The 16,881-nt window shown below is 36.8% G+C and overlaps 1 protein-coding gene across 1 annotated transcript in view; it reads right to left on the reverse strand.

Annotated features, from left to right (window-relative positions):
- Positions 1-16,673, reverse strand: part of RAB27B (RAB27B, member RAS oncogene family) — a 164,924-nt gene extending 148,251 nt beyond the window's left edge. Inside the window, exons 1-2 of the mRNA XM_067699039.1 lie at positions 16,600-16,673; positions 16,393-16,467 (exon numbers count right to left, since the gene is read on the reverse strand). The gene's annotated coding sequence lies outside the window, so the exon portion shown is untranslated. The remainder of the gene's footprint in view (positions 1-16,392; positions 16,468-16,599) is intronic.
- Positions 16,674-16,881: the final 208 nt, after the last annotated feature.

Genomic DNA, 16,881 nt, shown 5'->3' on the forward strand with positions numbered 1-16,881 from the left:
AGCCTGCGCATCCGGAGCCTGTGCTCCGCAATGGGAGAGGCCACAACAGTGAGAGGCCCGCATAACGCAAAAAAAAAAAAAGAAACAAGCTAATAGGTCTAGATCGTGGGTGATGAGATACAGGGTCACATATGATCTGGGCCTCACAGCTCTAGTATTATCAATTTAGCCCAAATCTTAAAGGAAAAAAATTGCTTTCATCTTCTCTTAAGAGATTTGTTTATCACATTTTGGAATACAAACAGATAACTAAAAATCTTGTCCTGAAAACGAGTTAGGAATATTAAAAGGAATATTAAAAATCTGTATCCGGTAATCTTCCTGTAGGAGTCCAATGAGAGCTGCCTAAGAGATGTAGCCATGGCTTGAAAACCTTCAAATGAATGAAATCAATCTATTTTATTAATATAATACTCATTATTAACTGTTTTATTTTACAAGAAGCACTGCAGTGGTTAAGAGCACAGAGTCAGGCACACTGCTTGGCCCAAATTCTCTGGAGAGATTTCACTGGATAACAATTATGTCTGAATTAGTCCTCTAGCCACCGGTTGTAAGCACCATTATTCTTGTCTAGAGTATTGTGACAGCCTTGGAAATGGTTTCCCTGCTTCTATCCCTGCTCCCTTGCCCTCAGAGTGAGACATTCACTCGACAGCTCCTGTCTCTCCTTTGCTCAGCCTCCTCCAATGACTTCCCATCTCACTCACCATAAAGCCCCCAGTTCCATAAAATTATTCACGCTACCCACTAAGCCTCTCCCTTGTGTATCTGGTCTCCTCTCCTATTACTCTCCTCTCTTTCACATTTTTCTATCCATAGGTACCCCCTTGCTCTTTCTTGAACATGGCAAACACACGCCCAATGCAAAGCCCGAGATATCTGCCATATGCCATTCCCTCTGTCATAGGTGCTCTTCCTGCATTTGTTATCTGTGTGGCTCCTTCACTCACTGAACTTAGGTCACTGCCTAAGGACCGCATGGTCAGAGTTTCCTTCCCTTACCATTCAATCTAAATCAGTCACACTCTCTCAACTCTTTCTCTCCTTTAATTATCCCCATCTAACAAACTATAGATGTATTAGTATATTTAGTATACTATCCAGAGGTCCAGGATAGAGGGGATTCTATCACTGGATCTGGTACATAGTAGGCACTCAATATTTACTGAATGAATAATGGAATACTTGTGCTAAAACAAACTCATAATTCAGTTATAGTAAGAGGATGTAAAATGTTGAAAACTACAGCATATAAAAGCTAAATAGCATTATACTTGAATGATATTCTACAATCTAGTACAGAATTAAGGGCCAGATATGACATACTTGGTATAGACCATAAGTTTGATGTCCTTGCATGCTTGAATGCTGTTATACAGGACCAGGAAGGAAAACGATTCTCTCTGTTTCTAAATATCCTGTCCCAAAATGAAAGACACACTTTTGAGGATAGCCAGTTTCTGCAGGCTTCCAAAAGTAGAACAGGGTCTGATTACTATAAATAGTTGTCCCTACAGTATGAGTTGACATGGATGCAAAATTTACAAGGTTTTCTTGCATGCTCGAGGAAGTGAGATCTCCCGTCGATGTCCTGGGATATGGCCACTATCTGCAGAGGGAACCAGAATGTTATACAGCCGAGAACACTTGGCCAGCAGTCACTACTTGTGGCTTGGCTGTGTTCACTCTCACAATCTGGAAACCCAGAAACTGTGGGCACCACACTGGTTTACACCTACCACTCAGCTGTCTTCAGGGTACCTGTGCTTTTTAAAAAATTTTTTATTTTATACTGGAGTATAGTTGATTAACAATGTTGTGTTAGTTTCAGGTGTACAGCAAAGTGCTTCAGTTATACATATACATGTATCTATTCTTTTTCTTTTGATGACTTGCTATGTACTCAGTAAATGCAAATAAACTTGATTATTGGCAGAAGGAAAACACAGAAATAAAGGTAAATCTATTGCAGAAATAGCAAATGAATTCTTTTTTTAATTATTATTTTTTATTGAAGTATAGTTGATTTACAATATTCTATTAGTTTCAGATGTAGAGCAAAGTCATTCAGTTATACATACATGTATATATCTATTCTTTTTCAGATTCTTTTTCATTATAGGTTATTAAAAATATTGCATATAGTTCCCTGTGCTATACAGAAGGTCCTTGTTGTTTATCTATTTTATATACAGTAGTCGTGTATCTGTTAATCCCAAACTCCTAATTTATCCCTTCCCCTCTTTCCCCTTTGGTAACCATAAGTTTGTTTTCTATGTCTGTTGAGTCTATTTCTGTTTTGTAAATAAGTTCATCTGTATCACTTTTTTAGACTCCACATATAAACGGTATTATATGATATATGCAAATTAATTCTTAGGAAATAAATTGTGAGTGACTTAAGCAGCCTTATACTTTTTAATATTTGTATATCTGACACTAACTTCTTCCTGCCTTCCATAATTATGAGTTAAAATAATTGTATACACGTGCTTTTAGGTTTTTAAAAACAAGCTGGGGGCTTCCCTGGTGGCGCAGTGGTTGAGAGTCCACCTGCCGATGCAGAGGACACGGGTTCATGCCCCGGTCTGGGAAGATCCCACGTGCCGCGGAGCGGCTGGGCCCATGAGCCATGGCCGCTGAGCCTGCGCGTCCATAGCCTGTGCTCCGCAACGGGAGAGGCCACAACAGTGAGAGGCCCGCGTACCCGCAAAACAAAACAAAACAAAAAAACAAGCTGGGATGCTTATAAGCTCAGAAAGATGAAACTGAATGCAGAAATTTTAGCTGCAAAATAAATTGCAGTTGTAACAGTGTCTCCAACACCACGTTGCACTGCACCCACCTTTATGACTCAGAGAAAAGCCTTTCTTGGGAGATAGTGCTCCAAGAAGCTTATAGCTTCCTCCAGGGTGACAATTAAGTCACCTCTACAAGCAATAGCCTTAGAAGGATTTCCTTCCAGTCATTTGTTCTAATCAGGAGATAAGACTACGTTAGACTCCTTTTCCCTTGCAAGTTTTACACATGAAAACCTTCACTCTTCAATGAAAAGCTGTATTAACTTCTATGCTGAAACATACATTAATTTGTAGCACAAGCCTTCAGGCTAAAACCAACCCCTCAAGACTGATTTTGCCAGAAGGAAGAATGTCAGAATTCCCAGAGCCTCTTTTCCTGAGTAGTTAAACTCTAGAATATGTCTTCAAAAATTACAGAGGTCTCAAGTTCTTACCTACTGCCACCTTCTGCCTCGAGGCAAGAGGAGAACCAATCCACCAAGGCTGAGAGGTAGGTCACTTTTTTATTTAGCAAAGGACTTGCAGGGTTTTTACTTCAGCAGCACACTCAATAATGTTGGAATGCTACACAGAAGCTTAGCATGGCCATTCTGTAGGGGTGACATGCTAATTTCTATACATATATTTTTTATTTGTTTTTGTTTGTTTTTTTTGGCGGTACACGGGCCTCTCTCTGTAGTGGCCTCTCCCATTGCAGAGCACAGGCTCCGGACACGCAGGCTCAGCGGTCATGGCTCACAGGCCCAGCTGCTCCGCGGCATGTGGGATCTTCCTGGACCGGGGCACGAACCCGTGTCCCCTGCATCGGCAGGCGGACTCTCAACCACTGCGCCACCAGGGAAGCCCTATACATATATTTTTTAAAAGCTCGATGTTCAACAGAGTATGTAGTGCATTAACTTTTGTATAACAAAAGGGGAGGAAAGACTATATATTCATATTTGTCTGTATTGGCATAAAAAAACACAGAGTAGGTAATAAAACTGATAGCTTAGGGAACAGAGGTTTGGAGAACTTGATGGGTGGGGAGAAGAATGGAGGTGAGTCTACTTGGTGTAGCCTTATTGTTTGGGTTTTGAATCAGGGCAATTTATTACTTATTCAAAACTTTAAAAGGTCCCATAGGAAGACATGGTCTTTCTTAATAATATTTAATTTTGTTTTACCTTTGAAAATAATTGTGATACCACTTCGTTCTTTGGTTGTGCATACCAAAGATATAATGCAATATCCATCACTTCTAAGACATGCTTCTTGTGAAAATAGACCACAATTAGATTATGATCATGAATAAAAACCCAGGTAGGCCTTATTGAAAATAAAGACCAAATTTTTCATCTTGACATTTTTGTCCTGCTGAATTTCTTAGCTGTCTTTCTTCTAATAATAAAAATGCACCAGAAATAAAATAAAATTTCTCTCTATTTCATTATTTATATCACCAATCAGTAAAAAAAAAAAAAAAAAAAAAAAGCTGTCTAGTGAGGTCCTACTGTATTTTGGTGTATATATCCTAACCTTTACATTTTACAGATGAGGGAAACTGTGACTCAGGACATTTCAGTTACTTGCTCACTTTGCTAGCCCAGCATACATGCCCAGCTTTGTCTGATTAGAAAGCTCTCACTCTGCTCAGAGAACCACTGCAGCTTCTCCCAAGGCATGATTCTTCTTGAAAGCAAGTGATACGCTGACCAGAAATGTTCCGCTGCTAAGCTGTGGAAACTCAGGCAGGCATCTTATAAATGAAAAATCAGATAGAAGTTTCTTATTTCTTTTCCTGCTCTAACATCCAGATGAGTTATGCTACATTGCTGCCTACAATGAAAATAGGTTCTGGAAAGTGCATTAGAAAAATGATCTGACTGCTAAAATGTTTATCCAATGGATGGAAAGAATGTCTTATCGTTTCCTTCCTAACCCTGAGGCCCTATAACTCTTTCTATTTAGACCTCTGAGGAGTTAGGTAGACAGTGCCTATGAATTATTTCATTATCCAAAGCACTGGTTAATAAATGTATAAGATAAAACCACTCTTCTATGATGATCCTCAATACTACTGCCTTATGTAGAGTCAGTCAAATAACTGAACTTTAATAATATTAAGCATGGGATGAATTCTTCCTCTAGTCATGTGCAATTGCCACCAGACCGTGCACAAACCATAAACGACCAAACAAAAACAAAACGTAAATGGGACTATATCAAAATTAAAACCTACTGCTCTTAGGGAAAAAAAAACTGTTATGAAAATAAAAAAACAAACAAAACTAAACACACTTTCACCATACAACTGAGCAATCATGCTCCTTGGTATTCACTCAAATGAACTGAAAACTTATGTCCACACAAAATCTGCACATGGCTGTTTACAGCAGCTTTACTCATAACTGCCAAAACCTGGAGGCAACCAAGACACCCTCCAGTAGGTAAATGGATAAATAAACTGTGGTACATCTTGACAATGGAATATTATTCAGCACAAAAAAGAAACGAGCTATCAAGCTATGAAAAGACATGGAGGAGACAACTGCGTATGACTAAGTGAAAGAAGCCAATCTGATAAGGCTACATACTGTATGATTCCAACTATATGACATTCTGCAAAAGGCAAAACTATGGAGACAATAAAAAGATCAGTGGTTGCCAAGGGTTGGAAGGCATGGATGAATAGGCAGAGCACAGAGGATTTTTAGGGCAGTGAAAATACTATACACGATACTATAATGATGGATATAAGTCATTATACATTTTTTCAAACCCATAGAATGTACACCAAGGGTGAACCCTAAGGTAAACTATGGACTTTGAATGATAATGGTGTGTCAATGCAGGTTCATCAGTTGTAACAAATGTACTACTTTGAATGGGGGATGTTGATAATGGAGGCGGTTACGCAGGTGGTTGAGGGGGAGGTGTATGGGAACTCTCTGTACCTTCCTCTCAATTTCGGTGTGAACCTAAAACTGCTCTAAAAAAAATAAAGTCTTGTTTAAAAAAAAAGCATAGAATGAGAGAAGATATTTGCAATACATATATCTTACAAAGGATTTGTAACCAGAAAATATAGAAATCTCTTACAACTCTGTTACAAGCAGCTCAACACAAAAGTGGGCAAAAGATTTGAACAGATACTTCTCAAAAGAAGATAAACGTCTAATGAACCCAAGTAAAGATGCTCAACTCCATTCGTCTATCAGAGACTGATTTAACTTGACATGCAAATTAAAATTACAGTGAGCTACCACTACACACCCACAGGGAAGGTTTACTTAAAGACGTTAATAATATCAGGTGCTGGTGAAGATAAGGAGAAACTAGAACTCTCAACCATTTCTGCTGGGAAACCAAACTACAACAAACACAACACTAAATGTAAACTTATCATACAGCAAAGCAATTCCACTCTTAGGTGCTCACCAGGAGAAATAAAAACACAATTCTACAAGAAGTCTTGAAAATCAAGGTTCATACCAATTTTATTCATGGCAGCCAAAAAATGAAAACTACCTAAATGTCCATCAATAGGAGAATGGATAAACAAATTGTAGTATATTCATAAGATGGAATACTAAGAAATTTAAAAAAAATCTTGAACTACTTAGATATGCAAGGACATGGGTGAAACTCAAAAACATTACATATGAAAGAAGCCATACACAAAAGGATACATACTGCATGATTTCATTTATATGTAATTCTTGCTAAGGCAAATGAATTTATAGTGATAAATAGCATATCAGAGGTAGCCTAAGGCCAAGACTGATTGCAAAAAGACGTCAGGGAATTTTGGGGGGGTGACGATAATATTCTCTATTTTGAATGTGTATACAGGAGTACACATTTTTCAAGATGCATTAAGTTGTAAATTTAAAATAGGTGTCTATTTTATGTAAGTACACCACAACAAAGTTGTTTTATGGAAAAAAGTTCTTGTCAAGATCAGGTTCTGTCACAACAACTAAGCAAAAGATGAAGATAAAATTTTTCTTTAATTTTTAAAAACTATTGTGAACGTGTTTATGTTCTAAAAATGTTTAAGGTAGAGATACATTATGTAAAATTCTGACTACAATGTCTGAGATATGGTAGGTGATCAACAGATACTAATTTCATTCTTTTTTCCAGTTGTTTGTGTGTGGAAAATGTAAGTAAATACTGAGAGATACAGCAAAAGGACAAGATTATGAGTCAATGGATAGTCATCTAAGAACAATGAGAGGAGTTTAGTATTTTATGAAAGGTCGTCCCTCTTGTGATTTTTAATATGACCTGGGTTTCAGAATGTCCTTGCTGTTTACATTCTTAACTCTAGCATCTCTCACTTTTTATTGGACTCATTTGGCCTTTAGTACACATTTCCTATATTAGACATTTCATTTTTAAGCAAACATCCTTGTTTTTCAACTTTGTCACCAATTCTTAGAAGGCAAGAATCATGCCTGATACCTTTTATTTTTGTATTGCTGATTTGTACAGAAGAAGCATTCAATAAAATTTGAATATTGTTGATGAGATGGATAGTCTCATCTTTGAAAATATTGTTGAGATTGATAGCCTCATCAATATTATTTAATCAAATAAATTAAATATTATTAACTTCCACATAAAATGAAAAACTTTGATTAAGTCAGATATTTTAAGGTCTTTTTCTTTCTCTTAATATATTTATAAACCTACAATCCTTCATTTATTCAGTTGCTTAGTCTCTTAATAAACACACATTGAACATCACTGGCCAAGCATTAAGTGCTGGAAATACAGAGATTATTATGTGCTCATATTCTAGAAAAAATGTCAAATACAGCAACAAATTTATAACGGTGGGTCAAATGCATCATGAGAAGTGTGTAGACAGGGAGAAAGATGGTGCTGAGATAAGGTTCCAGATAAAGTTCACAAAGAAAATTCTGATCCATTCATTCATTATCTAAAATTCTGCAATCAAATGTAATGCCACTTAGATATCTGAATGTCGATGATCTATAATTGATACTATCAATAAAGATTGAGTTATTTGGGCATTAAGATTGTGGCTATTTTCCCAGGCAAGGACAGTAACTCCTCTTCTCTGGTTACTTAAACACCTGCAGTTATGCCTAAAGACAGTAAGCCCATCCAAGCCTTCACTTTTATTTACGAGAAAGGAACTTTGTTTGCATAAGACAGCCCAGAGAGTCAACAGTGAACCCATAAATTAGGATATGAAGTTGATGTCTTCCATTTTGGACCTCAGTGGAAGGTCAAGGCGACTACTATGGGCAGCTTTCTTCCACAGAGGGAAACATTTCTGGCAATTCTGAATGAGAAGCAGGTCACAAGGATTTTGTCTACTTATGTATTTCCTTGATTGCAATTTGATATAAGGAGGTAATCTGGGCCAATCTGCTCTCTCTCTCTCTCTTTTGGCCAAAAAAGGGGAAATAGCATTAGGAAAACAGTTCAAGTTATTACATCTTCATTCAGTTGAAAACTCAAATGCTCATGCTACCTCGTTGGTCAGGGACCTTCTATATGATGTTTCCTTTATGAAATTTTCCACCGCCTGCAACTTTCCTTTACCCAGAAAATCCCTCCTTATCCTCCAGATCCTAATTTACATGGCACTTTCTGAAAGATGGCTTTCTTGGCTGCATGCCTTCAAATACACAACCAGCTCCTATCCCAACAGATTAGTAAAGTTTCCCTCATATGCTCTCACACTACTTCTTCATAAAGCTTACGACATTTGTAATTAATTAGTTATTTGTTTATTTTCTGCCTTCCTTACTAGTCTGCACCCTCTGTATGGGCAGACACTGTTTCTATCTTGTTTGTACTATAGGCACCTAACAGCTATTTGTTTAATAAATGAAATTTACACACAGTAATGAAATTCAGGGAAATAATGCTTTCAGCTTGTTAACGAGAAATCCAAGATAAAGCATTTATCTATTACATAAGTAATTCTCACAATTTTTAAATAGCATCCTAGTTTGATAATGTTGTATTTCCCTTCTGCACTATTGAGCATTACTATAAAACCTAGAGTTCTATTTAACATAGAAGTTATTTTATGGCAATATGTGTAATTCCATTTTATCATAATTAAACACAGAAAAATAAAATGCTATGTGACGCAAAAGGCAAAACTTTCTTTAGATACTATGGTTGTCCTGACTCACATCTTTTCTGTTTTGACCCTACTCTTGTTTACCAGAACCATTCACAACATCCCAACTTCTATGGTTTCCTAAGAGGTTTGACTGAATCACATTGAATAATTCAAATGATACATATTTTGGTAGCATCGTATTTTTTCAAAGTGTGCACTGCTCTAAAGTCATTTTTATACTGCTACCAAAATACATCATGTATCATATAATCACCCTGTTTTGGCATGATTGTGCTACGTTAAGTCTATTCAGATAGTAGTCGTTTACTATTGAGTTTTACTTTTAGATGGTTATAAAGTCTACCACAATTAAGACTGTCAGAAAATTTTTCTGAAAGTTGGAAATAAGGCAAAAAGGTGGGGAACTTATCCTTATCCATAAAAGGTCGATGGCCACCTAAGGATTGTCTAGGCAGGAGCAGTGCTATCCCAAAGAAATTTCCATGAAGATAGAAATGCTGCCCAATGTGGTAGCCCCTAAGCCAGTACAGCCATTGAGCATGTGAAAAGTGGATAGTGGGGCTAAGGATCTAAAAGCTTTATTACGTTTAATTTTAATTAATTTGAGTTTAAATTTTAATAGCCATATTTAAAGAACTAGTGGCTACTTTATTTATTTACAGGTCTAGAGGAATGTACTACTTGTCTCATTTATTATTATTTTTGAATTTTAGAATTTTATTTTTTATACAGCAGGTTCTTATTAGTTATCCATTTTATACATATTAGTGTATATATGTCAATCCCAATCTCCCAATTTATTATTATTAAAACACCTAGACTTAGTAAAATTACTTGTTAATTTGTAGAATTTTATCCAATAGATATGCAAATAATTTTTGCCCAGTGGAGCAAATAACCCCAAAGATTTATGACCTGTTAGATATTAGCCAGTTTTCAAATCTGACATAGTAATTTTGCTTTAACATATCTTTGTTAATTTGCCTATGTATACATAATGCCTCACATTTTCTCCAAAGCGATCGTAACATCTGGTTTCTTTATTAATTAATATGTGCAACTGTTTATATTTGTTCATTTTATATTTTCCAGAGAGGCATGATTTGAAAATTAGACTTTAGCAGTTTTGGAGGTCACCCCCAAAAGCCCCTAAAATTCACTTATAAAATTATTTTTGAGATTTCTCAGAGAGCATCCGATAAATGACAAAGATTTGTTATTTTACTCTATAAAAGTGAAAAAAATTGCTAGAAATAATTAGGTTTGGCAGTTTCGTAGTTACTAATTAGTTCAATACTATTATATAAGAGCTGTAAAATCAGAATAGAGACTCAGACTTCCTTAGGCTAATTTGCATAGATAAAGTGTTAATATAAATATTTCGGAAACGAGATGCTTTGTGGGGAAGGCCCTGGAGATTCTTCAGTGCCTTCCGTAATATGTTGTTGTCTCAGAGAAAACATTGGTCAAACCATTATGAGGGCCCTATTAAAGAATTTTACTCTCCTCTCTTCTGACATCATTGGTTATTGTCAGAAATTAACAGCCAATCAGTCCCATCATCAAACAGTTCTCTGTTTTTGGACGCCTGCCTGAAGGCGCTGCTATAAGCTATAGGCTAGAATCGGTGTCTTCGACAAAGAAGGTCAGTCCAGGAGCCTCATACAAAGGACAGTACCAGTACTCTTCAAAGAATAGACTCTGCGGGATAGGCTTCTAAACTCACATGGCTTAGACAGCTTTCAGGCTGTACCAGTGAAATGAGTCAGGTGTTGCTGGACTCCTTGTAATCTAGAAGCAGGCATACTGCATGAAAGGATTAACCACCAGGACTAAATGAGCTCATGGGGAAAAAGCAAGTGTGATTATTTGTCTGGAATATGTTTGGCATTATTTTAACATTCTATTTTTTAATGAGCATATAAGGAAATGCTTTCTCTTCCTTCTTAAGTTATCTCTAATCCTAACATTAGAAAGTTATGCTTTTGTAAACTGAAATTAAATGTTCTAAATGGTATCTGAGTCTCACCAACCCACTTGGAATTTAGAAGTAAATATTTTTTACTGAGTCTCCTTCCTTTCCATGGCAATAAATATATATATATATAATAAAATAATAAAAATTATAATATAAAAATAATAAAATAATTTAAAATCTCCATAGTATCAATAGGAATCTATCACCATATTTACCAGGATATAACTACACAAATCAGTGTTGCAACCAAGTCTATGCTTGGAGTGTCACATTTCAGATGGATTCTTACTTAAGTATGGCAGCTTATCATTACAGAACATATGCGGAGTGGACGCCCACAAAGCCTTTCTAGGAAGCTGATCTAGTAGGTTAGGGAACTTAGCAAATTTGAGGGAGCTCTAAAAGAGAAGCTTTCACCTAAATGTATAGGTATTGCAGGTGAAATCTAGTGGAAAGAGTGTTTTGGGGTTGGTTTCCTAGCATTAAGATAGAAGAGGTATTAAAAGTGAATTTTAAAAGTCCAACTTAAGATTCCTTATGAAAATTTCCAGACAGAAGTAAATTTTGTGGGGGAAAATACTTAAGTCACTCATAGCAATTTTACACTTAAAAATTATATATATACTGTGGCTGTTTGTGTACAGGTATATATTTTAGGGCTGCATACTGATCAGATGGTAAAACTCCAAAAGTGTTTAGATGTGAGTCACTCCAAGTATCAATAAACTATCATCTTCACCAATGAACTCACTTCTTCAACTTGAGCCTGAACCCTGTGCTGTGCGCTGTGAAGTGCCACGTTCATCTCACTGAACTTCTCGAGAAGTTGTGTTTGACAGGCCAAGTCCAGGAAGCACAGTGCTGGCAAGGGACATGTATCTAACCTCCTTGGGTGTGGTCATCTCCCTAGAAGGAACAGCACCTTAATTAATCCCCATCCAGCACTGTGCTGGTGAGTTCTGAGGAGGCGATCAAAAATATACCATAACTGCATCTGACAAAGCTCCTCATGGAGACTTGGTCTTTAGGAAATTCAGGAGCATTGTTCTCTTTTTCTGCTGTCTGTGGAAGGGGCTATCTTTTCTGCCTCAACTCTGTGATTATAGAATCACCTGAAGAATTTAAAGGGGGACAGGAGTGATAAAATAGTCCAATACTTGTTTATTTGACTAGGTATTCAAAGGAGTGAATTCATAAAGTTGCAACAATACTTTATAAGTTATAATGGAAATTTAAATCTGCCCCAGATATGGTCATGGACACTCGATATGCTGTCTCATTTTTCTCAAAACTCTGTAAAGAAAATCTCATTCTTCTCAAAACTCTGTAAAGTTTTATCAAGGGGGTGGAATGCTCAAGATTTCAAGGTTTAAGAATGACACAGAATGGATTTAAATTGCAGTAGGTTTGCACAAAGTCTGCGCTTATTCTATTAGAGCACATGCTGCCCTCTGCTTGGCTGCATCTTTTACTGGGATCCCTGATGATACGTCACTTTTTCAGGGAACCTTCTAGACAACCACATCTAAAAAAGCCACCAAGTCGTTCTTTATCTTAGCACTCTCTTCTAATTTTCAAGTTAGTACCTATCAGAGATATTCTGTAAGAAATTATAATAATAATTTTTAAGAAGTATAATAATCATGTGTTTGGTTCATAATATTTGTTTGTTGCCTATTTCCCTTCACAAAATGATGGAATGATGGAGACCACGAATGTTCGACATACCTTGTTTACTGTCTAAATTCCATACCTGACATACATTAAGAAACTGATAAATATCTATTTTTAAAAAGGTAATCCATTATTATTTTAAACAGAAATAATAATAAAAAGATAATCCAAAAATATTAAATGCTGTGTCCGTAAAATTTTACATTAACTCCAAAGTGCAAACTGCAATTATTACATTATATGTGGGGGAATAGCAAAGCTCATTTGCAACTTAACATCTATGAAATCATGATTAATATTTGTCAACAGTTTCCTTAGAGTTTTTAACTTCTTCCCTCTTCAATAAAAGACCTAAGGGAAGGGACTGAGCATATATTAGTCGTGTCCCATGTTTATATCAGTTACAGTTGTGAGAATCAGGAGGGACAATTAATGTTTGGGATGAATCAGCTTATCAACAATGCACGGCACACATTTCATATTGTTAATGGCTCTTTTCTACCCAAAGGCTGTGTCTCATCTATTTAAAAGCCTTCTGCTGTACCTACAAACTTATTTCTTTATACGTAAAATCAATTTCTGTAAACAACATCTTTGCTTTTGAGAAAAGCTTCTTCCGAAAAAATTTTCGGGATAAAAATGGATAATCGCTTACCCCTATTGCCAAACTCCAGCAAAATACAAAACTCATCCCTCCTGGTTTGCACAACTGTAACTGTTGCCACTAATACTCTTTCATTCCATTCCCTTTAGGTCTTTTATTTAATAAGGGAAAATCATAATTAGATTTCAAAGAAATTCTCAAGTGACATATAATTCCTATTTATTGTGGCTTGTATATGTGGCCAACAGAATCTGAAAAACTCATGTAATCACCTTGCAGGACAAATTGAGAAGGACTATTTGTCATTTCTTTACATTTGTTTCTTTACCCCTTCAACAAACACGAAGTGCTTCCCATTGGAAGACAACCCCCAGCTGCCTTTTCCACAGCTTCTACCAGGAGACATCTCTTCTTACTCAAAGCACAGGTGCTCAGAAAACCAAAATAAAAGTAAACTGGAATACCGCAACAAGTTTTGCTGATGTGTCTTTTCTCCCTTCACGCTAGTTTCTTCTAGGTGGTTTAGCCATGTAAAAGCTATTTTTTCCATCTTTCTTAAAGGTCTCACTAAGCACCAGTTTCAAATGGAATGTTATGTTCTTTAGAAGCCCCCCCCCCCGAAGGCTGCAGGCAAAATCAGTGCAACCAGATTTGCTATCTGCTGAACCTCTTTAAATAAAAATATGTATGTAAAATTAATCTCTTAGAAATACCAACCTTACTTAATCAGTAAATCTAGACAATACTGATATTCACCTGGATCTCCAGGGCAAGGAGACTTTTCAAGGCCAAGGGGGGTTATCCTACTTTCACACTTTAACAAATTAGCTTTTGCTTTTGCTTTTTTTTTGCAGTACGCAGGCCTCTACTGTTGTGGCCTCTCCCGTTGCGGAGCACAGGCTCCGGACGCGCAGGCTCAGAGGCCATGGCTCACGGGCCTAGCCGCTCCACGGCATGTGGGATCTTCCCAGACCAAGGCACGAACCCGTATCTCCTGCATCCGCAGGCAGACTCTCAACCACTGCGCCACCAGGGAAGCCCTCGGTTTTGCATTTTATTCTTCAGCTTATACTCCACTTGTTTGCCAGCAATTCCAGATTTCTGCTGAGCACTCTTCCCACTGTCTTCAATTGACTCTAGCCAGTGGACTTAATTTCAGGGCTTAAATTCAGGAAGAAGTTTCAGGTTCTGAGAAAAGTATCAAATTCTGAATAAGATCTATGTTCTCAAGATTTTTTCCCCTAAGTTATCACTGAATTCAATGAATCTTTAGACTGAACATAAAATGAAGTTATTTAAAATTATTTATGATAAGACATGTATGGGTATGACATAAAACTGAAGATTAAGGCTGCAAATCATAGGCTGAGCAAGAATTTTCAAGCTAAGTATTAATTTGAAGAATTGAGTCAACATTCTAAACTTGGAATACAGAAAATATTTTTAAAAGAGAAAGAGAGAGACTTTATTAACAAAAGTTCATGGAGCTATCTAGTATATTGTTATACCAACTAAAAATAAACTTTAAAAATTACTTTTGGGGCTTCCCTGGTGGCACAGTGGTTGGGAGTCCGCCTGCTGATGCAGGGGACACGGGTTCGTGCCCCGGTCCGGGAGGATCCCACATGCCGCGGAGTGGCTGGGCCTGTGAGCCATGGCCGCGGAGCCTGCGTGTCCAGAGCCTGTGCTCCGCAATGGGAGAGGCCATAACAGTGAGAAGCCCGTGTACCGCAAAAAAACAAACAAAAAAATTACTTTTGCATCACAGAATATTGAAAGGCTGTTACTAACCCCAACCTGATTTCCCTAATTTCCACTAGAAGCAAGGCATTGTCTTCAAAAAAATTTTCCCTGCTTAAGAAATATTATATAGCAATATTAGCATGTTATTTTTATATATTTATATTCACCTGCATTTAAGGATTTACAAATTAATATAAGCTTTGTAAATTTTTGTTACATTTTGAAAAATATGGGTAGCATATTTGTATAGTAAATATTCAATCAGAATGTTCTAAATTTACCAAGTATGGAACAATAAAATAAGACTCAATTTCTCCCTCCCTCATATCCTCTGTCCCTCTTTCTTCTACAAAATTGAGTTTTAGAACTATAGGTGTCTTTTCCAAAGTTTGATACTTAATTTGAAATCTCACTTAGCGTATTCCAATATAGAAAATATAACGTACTTAATTTTTGAAACACTTAAAAGAATTTTAAAATTTATTTTAAAAATTGCTCTCATTGAAGTCACTTTTTCGATACTGATGAATTGCTTTGTGTCTTAGTTTGATATTTTCTTTCCTGAAATAAATTAAATGACACTGTTTATCTTAAAATTTTCTATGAACTGACCATTAATATGACTTAACATTTTATTGAATTATAAATATGTTTACCTAATACATTTTGGTATAAGTTTCCTAAATCTGATCTAACTTCTAAAGTAATAATCTAATCTGACAGTTTGGCAAGACTTTAAAATTTTCAAAGAGATTTCAATTCAGGAAATTTGTACCAAGGCCCTAAAAAAATCAACTTCAATTGATTTGTAAAATACTTAAAGGGAATGTCCAATTTTCTCTGTAGAGTCATCTTTATTTAGGTTTTCTAATAGCAAACTACTCCCTTACCACACATAACCAGATTTATTGTTGAACAAGAAAGGGAATCTAAGGTTATTATTTTTTTTAAATATAATCTACTAATTGTAGTACTGAGTATAGTATGGTCAAGAGAAAGCAAACTAGATTTTTCTTCAGTGGCTTTACACTGAGAGGTACAGAATGGTCTAACAGCTTTCTGGCAGCCCACATTTATGATAAGAGTATTTGAAACCAGAAATAAACGAAGCATAAAAAGACTCCTACACCGCACCACTGCAATGACTAGAAAGGACCTTCTTGAGCTTTGAAAACAGAAAGCAGCGAGCGAGCAAGCAGCCTGCAGCCCTGAGCAAAAGCTCTTTCCCATCAAAACTCTGTTGCAAATCCAGCTTCTCCTCTTGCAAACCCACAGGCTAGAAGAGGCAACCACAGCCACTCCAAAGTGGAGTCTCAGGCCCATCATTAGTGGTTTCTGTCACCTTCTTGGTGCTTTTCCTTCGTGAATGAAATATGTAGATGGCATCTTACATTGGATCCTTCAATGAGGAAGAAGGTCAGAAGATATAGTTAACACAGCCAGCACATTAGAAATCTGTGACCGATGTACTTACACCTCCAAATGCCTCCAGATTTCAGCCTCTGGAAATATCTAGCCCATTTCTTTATGGCACTGTTGCTTCCATCAGCTGTGGAAATTAACATAAAATAATATAGTAACCCAACAAGTGCTGGACAGTGTTCCAGAGCATCAGATTAAGTGAACACTAAAGGCACACTGACAGTGTACAAAATCTGAATGATAAACAGCAAGTAAATACCTTCCGATCCACCAGAAGGGGGAAGGATGCTGAGCTGCTACTGCTGCTGCCTGCTCTCTTGTGTAACAGCAAAGGCGGCTCAATCCCTCTGACAAGCAGTGAAGCTTGGCTGCCTATTGGCGTCTGGGCGGTCCTAGTGCCTGCCCCAGGTTAGCACACAAGGTAACTCTGAAGAGCCTATTTCTTGTGATTCTTCTAGTGGGTTTCATCAAGGGTTTTTCAGGTACGTCAGCTTGTTAAGCATTAGGGAAGTGGGGCTTGGGTTGGAAAAAAGTGATTAGT

This window comes from Pseudorca crassidens, chromosome 12 (assembly GCF_039906515.1).
Source record: "Pseudorca crassidens isolate mPseCra1 chromosome 12, mPseCra1.hap1, whole genome shotgun sequence".
NCBI lineage: Eukaryota > Metazoa > Chordata > Mammalia > Artiodactyla > Delphinidae > Pseudorca > Pseudorca crassidens.